At 28.3% G+C, this 12,952-nt stretch overlaps 1 pseudogene; it reads left to right on the forward strand.

Moving 5' to 3' along the window:
• The first annotated feature begins 1,253 nt into the window (after positions 1-1,253).
• LOC142521836 (uncharacterized) lies at positions 1,254-9,955 on the forward strand (annotated as a pseudogene).
• The last annotated feature ends 2,997 nt before the right edge of the window (positions 9,956-12,952 follow it).

Consider the following 12,952-nt stretch of genomic DNA (forward strand, 5'->3'; position numbering starts at 1 on the left):
TCCCAAATATGAGTGTTGATCAAAAGTAAGCTCATGGAAAGCTAAATCTATTATGTCAAGGTAAAGAGGATGAATTCTTGGTGAAGTAAGATTGTTTATATTTTGTATATTCTTTCTTTATTTCATTTCATTTAGCTAACTTCTTTTTATTGTAGGTATAAAAATGAATTATTTGTTGTTATCAATTTACATCAAATGCTTGATGCCATTGAAGTGGTTATATTGATTTGTTGTTTAATTTTAATACAATAAATATTTCATCAATTATTATTATTTTTATATTATATATATATATATACAATTATATCATATATTTCATTTAGACGATACCGTGGCTCTGTCGGTTATTCTAAATGCAATATTATGATTAAATACTAACATCTAACAATCTAACATTTACTTTATCGCAATTAACTTTTACTTTTCGCATCTAACTTTTACTTTACTGCAACTAACTTTTACTTTACCGTAACTAACTTTTATTTTATCGCAACTAACTTTTACTTTCCCGCAACTAACTTTTACTTTATCGCAACTAAATTAGTAAATCTTATATTTCATTTAGGCAATAGCGTTGCTCTGCCGATTGTTCTAAATGAAATATAATGATTTAATTTAACATTTACTTTATGCAATTATATATTTATATAGTTATATATATAATCATAGGTACCATATATAAAATATCGGTTAATTCGGTATTTTCTATAGTGAAAACTATATTATATTATGTGTGTGTTTAAATATTTAATTGGAACCATTAATTATAGTGGTTTCCTTTGTTTTACTTTTAGTTAAACAATATTACATAAACCAAGAATAAATCTTTAAGCCTTGACAAATTTATAATTTGTAAACTTCATTTTTGAATTTGGTAATTAATAAATTTAAACTTAAAATAACCTCTATATGGATCGATCTCGTACTCACGAAATATATTACTTGCAGACAACCTACACTTGGGTGAATTATAATTTAAGTAGTAGCAAGTTTTTGGCGCCGTTGCCGGGGAGGTATAAATTAAGTTTATATTTGTTATTTATGTTTTATTTATAAGTATTGTGTTGTTTTTTACTTGTATGAGTATTTGGAGTCGTAAAAAGAGTGGTAGACTTATTCGAGTATCTGAAAATAATTTAAGCATGGATGATAATTCAAATAATCAAGATAATAATAATAATAATAATAATAATAATAATAATAATAATAAAATCAAGAACATGATCAATTAAGAACACTTAGGCACCATATATATGAACCCTATTAGAACTAGTGTCTCATCTTGTTTAGTTTTTCCTCCTGATGCATCTAATTTCAACTTTAAACCATAAATTATTCAAATTTTACCAAATTTTCATGGCTTAGATTTTGAAAATCCATATTTACATCTAAGAGAATTCGAGGAAGTTTGTAACACTTATAAAGATCAAAATTGTAGCATGGATATAGTTCGATTAAATCTTTTCCCTTTTTCTTTAAAAGATAAAATTAAAATATGGCTACAAAATTTAAGATCAAGTTCAATAAGATCATGGGAAGAAATGCAACAACAATTTCTCAAAAAGTTTTTCCCTTCCCATAGAACAAACTCTTTTAAAAGACAAATTACAAATTTTTCTCAAAAACAAGGAGAAACATCTTATCAATGTTGGGATAGATATAAATAATTACTTAATACATGCCCACATTATGGTTTTGAAACATGGAGAAAATTTTCTCACTTTTATGAAGGTCTTATACCTAAAGATAGGCAAATGATAGAATTCATGTGTAATGGAACTTTTGAAGATAAAAACCCAAATAAAGCTATGGAGTATTTGGATTCATTAGCAGAAAATGCTCAAAATTGGGATAATATAGGCACAATAGAACCACCAACAACTAAAATCAATAATTCAACAAATGGGGGTGGTATCTATAATCTTAAAGATGATATAGATATTCAAGCTAAACTTGCATCTTTAGCAAGAAAAATTGAGTCATTAGAAAAGAAAAGGAGTGGTCAATTAAAAAGTATTCAAAAAATTGTTTGTCATATATGTGATACACATGATCATTCTACAAAAAATTGTCCAACATTACCTTCATTTAAAGAATGTCTCCATGAACAAAAAAATTATGTTAACAATTATAAAAAACCAATATTAGATCCTTTTTCACAATCATATGTTCTTGGATGGAAAAATCATCCTAATTTTAGTTGGAGGAATGATAATAATGCACAACCTTCACAACAACATTTTCAAAATAACCAAAATCATCAAGGTTATATTCCATATGTTACACCTCCAAGAAAAAACTTTGAAGATATAATTCATGCATTTATCCAAAAGCAAGAGTCTATCAATATTCAAATCAGTCAATCTATTGGTGATTTGAAAGAAACTCTTGCAAAAATTGCATCTGCACTTAATATTCATGAAAAAGAAAAATTTCCATCTCAACCTCAACCTTATCCTAAAACTCAAAATCAAGAATTAAATAATGATAAAATTGATCAAATAAAATCTGTTATTACCCTTAGAAGTGGTAAAATAGTTAATCATCCATATAGTAATGAAAACAAGGATCATTTAAATTCAAAGAGTAAGGATGATAATCCTGATACTTTTGAGAATGATGATATCTTAAATTCTAAGAATAATATTGTGAATGTTAAATCATCTAAAATAGTAAATTAGTCAAATAAACCTCCACCATTTTCTCATGCATTAACAAATCATAAAAAACAAAAAAATGATTCTGATATCTATAAAGTTTTTAAACAAGTAAAGATAAATATTCCATTATTAGATGCTATTAAACAAGTACCTTCCTATGCAAAATTTTTAAAAGACTTATGTACTGTGAAGAGAAAATTGCATATGAAGAAGAAAGCATTCTTGGCTGAACAAGTAAGTTCTATTCTTCAAAACAATTCTAGTTTAAAATATAAAGATCCTGGTTGTCCAACAATTTCATGTATTATTGGAAAAAATAAAATTAAAAAAGCTTTGTTAGATTTGGGAGCAAGTGTGAATTTACTTCCTTATTCAGTTTATGAAAAACTTAATTTAGGAGAATTAAAACCCACTTCTGTTACTCTCTTACTGGCGGATAAGTCAATCAAAATATCTAGAGGTATTGTAGAAGATGTGTTGGTTCAAGTCGATAAATTTATATATCCTATAGATTTTATTGTCTTGGATACACAACCAATAGAAGTACATAATGAAATTCCAGTAATATTGGGACGACCATTTCTAGCAACTTCAAATGCTTTAATTAATTGTCGAAATGGAATACTGAAATTGTCTTTTGGAAATATGACTCTAGAACTTAATGTGTTCAATTTATGTAAAAAACCAAATATAAATGAAAATAAATATGATAATGAAATAGAAAAAATTGTGGAAGTAAATATACAAGAAGAAAATTAACAATCTGAAGTTTTTTAAATGGAAAGTTTTGAGTCTGAAAATAATTCTAAAGAAGATGATAATGCAAAACTTGAATTAAAAGTTTTACCATTAGAATTGAAATATGTATTTCTTGGTGAAAATAAAACATTTCCTGTTGTAATTTTTTCCACTCTTCTACCAAATCAAGAAGAAGATTTAATTAAATTACTTAAAAAATATAAAAATGCAATTGGATGGACTTTGAAAGATATAAAAAGTATAAATCCTTTAATTTGCACACATAAAATTCACTTGGAAGAAAATGCTAAAATATATCAACAACCACAAAGAAGGTTAAATCCACATATGAAGGATGTTGTTAAGAATGAAGTATTAAAATTATTAGATACTGAAATTATTTATCCAATCTCAGATAGTAAATGGGTAAGTCCAACACAAGTAATACCTAAAAAGTCAGGCATCACTGTTATAAAAAATGAATATGGAGAGTTATTACAAGCCAGAATTCCATCTAGTTGGCGTATGTGTATTGATTATAGAAAATTAAACGATGCAACTAGAAAAGATCATTTCTCACTACCATTTTTAGATCAAATTCTAGAAAAAGTAGCAGATAATTCTTATTACTGTTTTCTTGATGGGTATTCGGGGTATTATCAAATACCTATATCATTAGAAGATCAAGAAAAAACCACTTTCACTTGCCCTTTTGAAAATTTTGCATTTAAAATAATGCCATTTGGTTTATGTAATGCTCCGGCTATTTTTCAAAGATGCATGTTAAGTATTTTCAGTGATATGATTGAAGAATTTGTAGAAGTTTTTATGGATGATATAACTGTTTTTGGAAACTCATTTGAAAATTGTCTTAAAAACCTAGAAGAAGTATTAAAAAGATGTGAAGAAAAAAATCTTGTTTTAAATTGGGAAAAATGTCATTATATGGTTAAATCTGGGATTGTTTTAGAACATGTGATATCTGAAAAAGGAATTGAATTTGATAAAGCCAAAGTTGATGTTATTGCTAATTTAACATCACCAAAAACGGTCAAAGAAGTTCGATCATTCTTGAGTCATGCAGGATTTTATCGAAGGTTTATAAAAAAATTTAGCATAATATCTAAACCAATTTCAAATCTTTTAACAAAAGATACACAATTTGAATGGACTCAGAAATGTGAAAATGCTTTTAAAAAAATAATTAATCTTTTAATTACATCACCTATTTTACAACCTCCATATTAGTCTTTACCATTTGAATTAATGTGTGATGCAAGTGATTATGCTATAGGAGCTGTGTTAGGACAAACAAAAGAAGGAAAGCCTTATGCAACCTATTATGCTAGTAGAACCTTCAATAGTGCCCAGATAAATTATTCAACTACTGAAAAAGAATTACTTTCAATAGTATTTGAATTAGATAAGTTTCGATCTTATTTAATTGGTTCTACTACTATTGTTTACACTGATTATTCTTCCATAAAATATTTATCAAATAAACAAGATGCGAAGCCAAGATTAATATGGTGGATCTTATTGTTACAAGAATTTGATATTATAATTAAAGATAAAAAAGGAACAGAAAATGTTGTAGCCGATCATTTATCTAGAATAATGACTGAATCATCTCATAATGAAAAACCAATAAATGAAAATTTTCCATATGATCAGTTGTTTTATGCTACTATTATGTCATGGTTTGCTAACATTGTAAATTTTCTTGTGACAAATAAAATGCCTTCTCATTGGAATTCACAGGATAAGAATAAATTCTTGATAGAAGTAAAAAAAATTTATTGGGATGATCCTTACTTGTTTAAGTATTGTCCTGACCAAATTTTTCGACGATGCATACCCGACAATGAAGGAAGTAATGTTATTAAAATTTGTCATCCTGAAGCATGTGGAGGTCATTTTTCATCCAATAAAACAGCTACAAAAATCTTACAATGTGGATTTTATTGGCCGTCTTTATTCAAAGATACGCACTTATTTTGCAAATCTTGTGAAAACTGTCAGAAGATGAGATCAATTTCAAAACGAAACATGATGCCTTTAAATCCAATCATAATTATTGAAATATTTGATAGTTGGGGGATAGATTTTATGGGTCCATTTCAATTATCTTTTGGATTTACCTACATTTTAGTCGCTGTTGATTATGTTTCAAAATGGATTGAAGCAATTGCATGTAGAACTAATGATCATAAAGTTGTTATAAAATTTTTAAAATAAAATATTTTTAGACGATTTGGAATACCTAGAGCAATAATTAGTGATGAGGGAAGTCATTTTATAAATAAATCATTTTCTTCTTCGTTAAGAAAATATGGCATTACACATAAAGTTTCTACCTCATATCATCCTCAAAGTAATGGTAAATTTGAACTTGCAAATAGAGAAATCAAACAAATTTTAGAAAAAACAGTTAATCCAAATCAAAAAGATTGGTCTTTAAGATTAACTGATGCATTATGGGCATACAGAACTGCATTTAAAACATCATTAGGGATGTCACCATATAGGTTAGTTTTTGGTAAGCATTGTCATTTACCGGTTGAATTTGAACATAAAGCTTATTGGGTAATTAAAGCATTTAATATTAATTTAGATGATGCATCTAAATTAAGAAAATTGCAATTGAATGAACTTGAAGAATTAAGAAATTATGCATATGAAAATTCAAAGATTTATAAAGATAAAACCAAAGTCTTTCATGATAAAAATATTATGAGAAAGTCATTTGAAATTGGACAAAAAGTTCTACTTTATAATTCTCGTTTGCATTTATTTCCAGAAAAACTAAGATCGAGGTGGTCAGGACCATTTATAGTTAAATTTGTTTATCCTCATGGTGCTGTTGATATTGAAAATCCTAAAAATAATGACGTGTTTAAAGTTAATGGGCAAAGAGTTAATCCTTTTATAGAAAATGAAATTCTTAATGATGAGTTTATGCCTTTATATGATCCACAATAGTTGTTTGATATTTTCAATTTTTTTGCAGATTCTAGTTCATTTCCCGGTTAAATGGCGGATAACGGTACTCCGTGACTGTTTAAGTCGGTTTCTTCAGTTTTCCCAAAATAATTGAAATATATAATAATAATAATAATAATAATTAAAAAAATATGGATGCGTGTATTATTAATCTTCGTAAATATTTTGCTTGTTGACCTGATAATGTGCTGAAAAAAATATATAAAGCTATATGTGAGCGATTAATGTTGATGATGTTTTATGGCATACCGAATGATGTCCGTTTGATAATTGAAGCAAAAGTCCGATTGGTTGGGGAAGCAAGTGAAATAATAATAAGACATATGCCAAGATTTGGTAAAAGCACATATGCCAAAAAGCGAAGAGCTAAACGTATAGGTGGATGTCATAAATGTGCAAGGTGGACATGTAAGGACAAATGCAAAAATGTAAGAATGACATCAATGAATAGAGAAAATAAAATTTTATTCATTAAGAATGGTATGAGTAAAGAGCCTTTGGATAATTTTCTAGAGGTTTTTGATACGCATTCTGGTGTGTACGTGCAAAATGAACTTCTTAAACTATGGTGGCAATTTCAACATGAGGAATATCAATATGGACGGTGGAATGAGCCTTACAAAGATCCTACTGTTGTAACACATATCTATTTTGATAAGTAATATATATATATATATATATACACACAATTTATTCTTGGAAATCTGACGTTAAAATACCATGTTTGCCAATTTATAAGAAAATTAGATGGTAAGCATATCCTCGACTCATAGAAGGCGTTGAAACCGTTACTGAACGTAAAATCAGAAGAAGATGTGAGCCACAATCACAACTACGTTGTATTTATGTGTTTTAATTTTATGTCATTTTTATTTTCTTTTATTAATAATGATTTCCTGTTCAAATATTGACTTTTGGCATGGTACGCTTATAAATTCATATGATGTGATCTAATAATTACAGAAAACATATTTCTAAACATGTCAACATCCACGGTAAGTAAAATAAAAAATATTTGTGTATTTTGTGGATCTAGTGCAGGACAAGATTCAATTTATGAAGAAGTAGCAGAAAAGCTTGGCATAACACTTGCTAAAAAAAGATTCATTTGGTATATGATGGTGGTGAAGTTGGTCTCATGGGAAAAGTTGCAAAAGTTGCGCATGCAGGTGGAAGTGAAGTCTTAGGCATTATTCCGATTACCTTAGCCAGTCTTACTGGACCAACAATAGGAGAAGAAATGAAAGTGGACAACGTGTATGAACGAATTACTCAAATGATTGAACATTCAGATGCTTTCATTGCTTTGCCAGGAGGTTTCGGTACTTTAGAGGAAATATTTCATACTGTTTGCTGGGCAAAATTAATATCCATCATAAGCCAATTGGTTTGTTAAATATTAACAACTATTATGATAAGCTGTTATCGTTTCTTGGTGATGTTGTGGAACAGGGATTTCTTTCATTAGCTTCACGAAGGATGTTAGTTTCTGCTACAAGTGAAGATGAACTTATTGATTTACTGCAAGGATTTATTCATGAACCAGATACATTCTTATCTCAATTTAATTGGCCAACATCCAAGAGTAAGAAAAGAAAATTCATGTGATGCTAAACTTGTGATTCAACGGTATGTTTTAATGATGTATGAATAATTTCTTCTTCTTCTCCTCTTAGTTTTTTTTATTATATGAAAATAAAAATATATACTTATATATAGTAATAATAATAATAATTTTTAGTTCAATGTTGAGTAAGGTGTCAGTAAAATGCACCTGAGACGCATTAGTTAATAATTATTGAAAAATTACAATACACTAGATTTTAATATTCATTACATTCAAATTACAGACTACAAGAAAAATTAGTTTTTCATATGTACCAATTTATATATATATATATTTGATCAATTAATATAATATATATAATATATGTGTTTATTTATTTATATATATAATTGTGTGTGTTTTCAAATAAAATAATTTCTAAAATTTTATGAGAATATAGTTAAAAGATATGGTTTGTATGGTTGTTAAGATGTATTATTGAAAGAATTATTTTTGTAAAAGTATAATATATACTCACACATCTTTTGTGAGTAAGTGGTGAGAAATGAGAAAACAATTAATAAAGTTTTATTGATTATTAAAAAATGATTAATTACAAGAATATAATTCCCCTAAAAAAAATTTATTAAAAAAAATAAGTATATAAATAACGGACTGCAAAGTACTTTATTTATTGTAATTTATTTTTTAAAATTTGATTGATGTACTATCAATGTGTTGTAAAAACAACTATAAATGTGTTCTTAAAAAAAAAAACAAAAACAAAAACAAAACAAAACAAAAAGATTTTTTTGTGCTGATAAGTTTCAAAGGTAGTCCGATGTATCCGTTATATAAATATTTATATATACATATATATAGATATTTATGGTAGAATGTTTGGATAAAAAAAATTTTATGTTATTGTAAAATTTTGCAGCCACGTTATTTAAAAAATAAAAATAAAAAAAAAGAAAAAAAAGAGAAAAAAACAAAAGAAAGGGGATTTAATTCTTTATATATTTTCCTATTTTGTTATCAATATTAGTTTATTTAATTATCTGCTTTAATACTTAGCCTTTTTCAATGAGAGTTAATATTCAGTCTAACTCCATGAGTCAAAACTAGCTATTCATTAATATTTTGATCTGAAAGAATATATGGAGTTGAGACTTTTACAATAATATTCTTGATATTATATATGTTATGGCGGGTGGTGTGAATTATCTTTTTGACTATATTATTATAAAAAATTTAGAAATTTAAAAAAATATATATTGTTACTTTATATATTATGTGAAAATGAATAATAATAAAAACACATATAATTATATATTATTATATTAAACGAATATATATATATATATATAAATCGGTATATGATCTTGTTTTTAAAATGAATATGTTTGTATATTTGAATATATAATAGGAATAAAGAATCTAGATTGTGATTTTCTGATAAATTTTATTTTATTACTAAGGGACTAGTAATAAGATAGTGTGGGGGTGTGATGAAACTTAAAATTAATAAATTATTATATGTTAAAACCTGTATTTTAAAATTTAAGTTTCATAAAAATTATAAAATTATGTTATTTTAGTATTGTTTGTTTATATTTAAATGTCTTACTAAATATGTTTTATTTTCAGGTTTTCTACGTGTTGGTAAAATAATGATTAGTCAAGCTACAAAATTCAAATGGAGGTGATTCAAACATTTTTGGAATCCTTGAGAAATTATCTACAACTTTGCAGAAGACATGAACGCCTAAAATGTTCATTAAGATGATCAAATTGTGCAAATATAAAAAAGAAGACAGATTTACTTTTACTATGACCAGATTATAGTAAAAAAATCATAAGTAATTCAATATTTAACCAAATGAGGTGAACCAAATGGCCAAATTCATCTACAGGCAATGCCCTACATGTTTTCTGTTTTGAGCAGAGTCAAATTCGGAGATTAAAGTCGTGGAACATAGCATTGGAAGAAGAGCCATGGAATTGAAGTTGGAGGAGACAAAAACTACTATTACAATTACATGGCATTAATAAAATTTTTGACCATTTCTCTCATTTGGCCTTTAAATAGAGAGAGGCCTTGTGCTAGCTTGAGGATCATTCTATCTCATTGTAAAATATAGTGTGTTTGTATAAAAGTTCTAAGTTCCAATATATTTTTCATTTTCCCAAATATGAGTGTTGATCAAAAGTAAGCTCATGGAAAGCTAAATCTATTATGTCAAAGTGAAGAGGATGAATTTTTGGTGAAGTAAGATTGTTTATATTTTGTATATTCTTTCTTTATTTCATTTCATTTAGCTAACTTCTTTTTATTGTAGGTATAAAAATGAATTATTTGTTGTTATCGATTTACATCAAATGCTTGATACCATTGAAGTGGTTATCTTGATTTGTTGTTTAATTTTGATACAATAAATATTTCATCAATTATTATTATTGTTATATATATATCATATATTTCATTTAGACGATAGCGTGGCTCTGCCGGTTATTCTAAATGCAATATTATGATTAAATACTAACACCTAACAATCTAACTTTTACTTTATCGCATCTAACTTTTACTTTTCGCATCTAACTTTTACTTTACGGCAACTAACTTTTACTTTACCGCAACTAACTTTTATTTTATCGCAACTAACTTTTACTTTCCCGCAACTAACTTTTACTTTATCGCAACTAAATTAGTAAATCATATATTTCATTTAGGCAATAGCGTGGCTCTGCCGGTTGTTCTAAATGAAATATAATGATTTAATTTAACATTTACTTTATGCAATTATATATTTATATAGTTATATATATAATCATAGGTACCATATATAAAATATCGGTTAATTCGGTATTTTCTATAGTGGAAACTATATTATATTATGTGTGTGTTTAAATATTTAATTGGAACCATTAATTATAGTGGTTTCCTTTGTTTTACTTTTAGTTAAACAATATTACATAAACCAAGAATAAATCTTTAAGCCTTGACAAATTTATAATTTGTAAACTTCATTTTTGAATTTGATAATTAAAAAATTAGAGTATTTTTCATTGAGAAGAGTATGATTTTCTCAACAATGAAAGAAAGAAAATTGAAGGAGAATATCATGAAGAAATTTCGGCCATAAGGAAGATGGAGTAGAGAAGGATGGCTTTTCTTGGTACTTGAAAAAGTGATTCAATTCATGAGCATGCCATGCATTGCTTTATGAAAAAGTTGTCTTCAACCTTTCACCTCCCTTGCATGCCTTTTGACTTGGGCTTGTAACAATTACAAGTCTCATGGACATTTATTTAAATATCTCAAACACATTTGAGACCATTTAAACTTTACTTCATTTTACTCAAGCCCACTAGTTTAATAATTATTTCTAATTGAGCTGTAATGCCCGAGATTTTATATCGTGTTAAATTACGATTATTGATTTTTAATCGAGATAATTATGAAAAGGCTAACCGAGGCACGAAATGAGATCGCGTGTGAAAAATGATGTGCGAGGACAGTAGCATTGGCGCACATGCGCCAAACAGGCAGAAGACCTCGCGCATATGCGCGGAAGATGTCGCGCATATGCGCGAGCCTATGCAAGTGAGGTCCAGAAGACATCGCACATATGCGCTAGTAATGTCGCGCATATGCGCGAGCTGCTAAGGCCGAGACCAGTAGGTCTCGCGCATATGCGCCAGTAATGTCGCGCATATGCGCGAGACATGCAAATTGTAAGGTTGCCACGTTTCTTTGAATGCGAGTTGGTATATATATATATATATACAAACGTGAATCCTCAGAAGAAAGAAGAAACGAAAGTTGAGGGGGAATTGCTCGTTGACTTCAGAATTTGATTTACGATCAATCCGTCTGTCCAAATTTGAATCCGACTTCGGTACTGAGTTCCTATCGACGCAGGCTACAACTGGACGTAAGTTTTATTACGTTTTGACATGTTTTGAAATTATGATGTTGTTGGAATTGAATACACGTCATATATGTTGTTCTTGACATGTTAGACAGTGTAGAATCGAAGTCAGATTAAGAAACAGACTGAATATGGAATTGTTATGAATTTCAGAGTTAAATTGACTGAGATGTGATGTCAGATTCGTACGGTGGTTGATTATAAGTTATTGGAATTAGTATATACTGATGTGGTATCACCGGTATCGCAAGATTGTAATGTTGTACCGTCGGAATTTGATAAAACAGAGATGTTGTGATTTGATTAGAATATTGATACAGAGTATTGATATTGTCATTGCCAGATTGAACATTGACTGACTTTGAGTCGAGACTTCGATTGTATCAGAGCGACAGAACGAAATGTATAAATAAATGTTGATTCGGGATTGCACAACTCGAGTTAGGTTTGACTTGAGTTTCCCAAAATCACATACTTTATTTTATTGCATTGATACTTGCAGATTATCAGATTGATATGTTTAGTCTATTGAATTATAGCAGAGCCAGAGTTTGAGTCTAGGGCAGATCAGCCTAGCTAAGGCAGAACCGCCGAGTCTTTGTTAGAACCGCGGGGACTCTAGACTTACGGTGTATCGATGAGCTTAGATGTAGATCGACGTCTATTGTAGACATTCGATACAGCATACCAAAGTCTAAATTAGATCGGGATCCCTAGGTTAGAAATAAGTTGAGATAAGATAATAAGTCATTGACTTAAATACAGATTCGTATTGATTCATGTAGTCAGATTAGATACAAGTTTTAGTGATTGTTTATGCTTTCATATATGTTTTATATGATTGCATTGATACATTTTTTATACTGGGATATTTATATCTCACCGGAGTTATCCGGCTGTTGTCTTGTCTGTATGTGTGCATGGCAACAGGTGGGACAGGTTCAGGGTCACAGAGGTGAAGAAAGATCGAGTTAGAGTGGAGAATACGGACTTGGACTAGAGTTAGGGTTTAAACACTTGTTATATAGTTGTTAAACCTTAGTTGAGACTGATTGTATATAGTGCAAGAT

Source organism: Primulina tabacum, chromosome 13 (assembly GCF_025594145.1).
Source record: "Primulina tabacum isolate GXHZ01 chromosome 13, ASM2559414v2, whole genome shotgun sequence".
Lineage (NCBI taxonomy): Eukaryota > Viridiplantae > Streptophyta > Magnoliopsida > Lamiales > Gesneriaceae > Primulina > Primulina tabacum.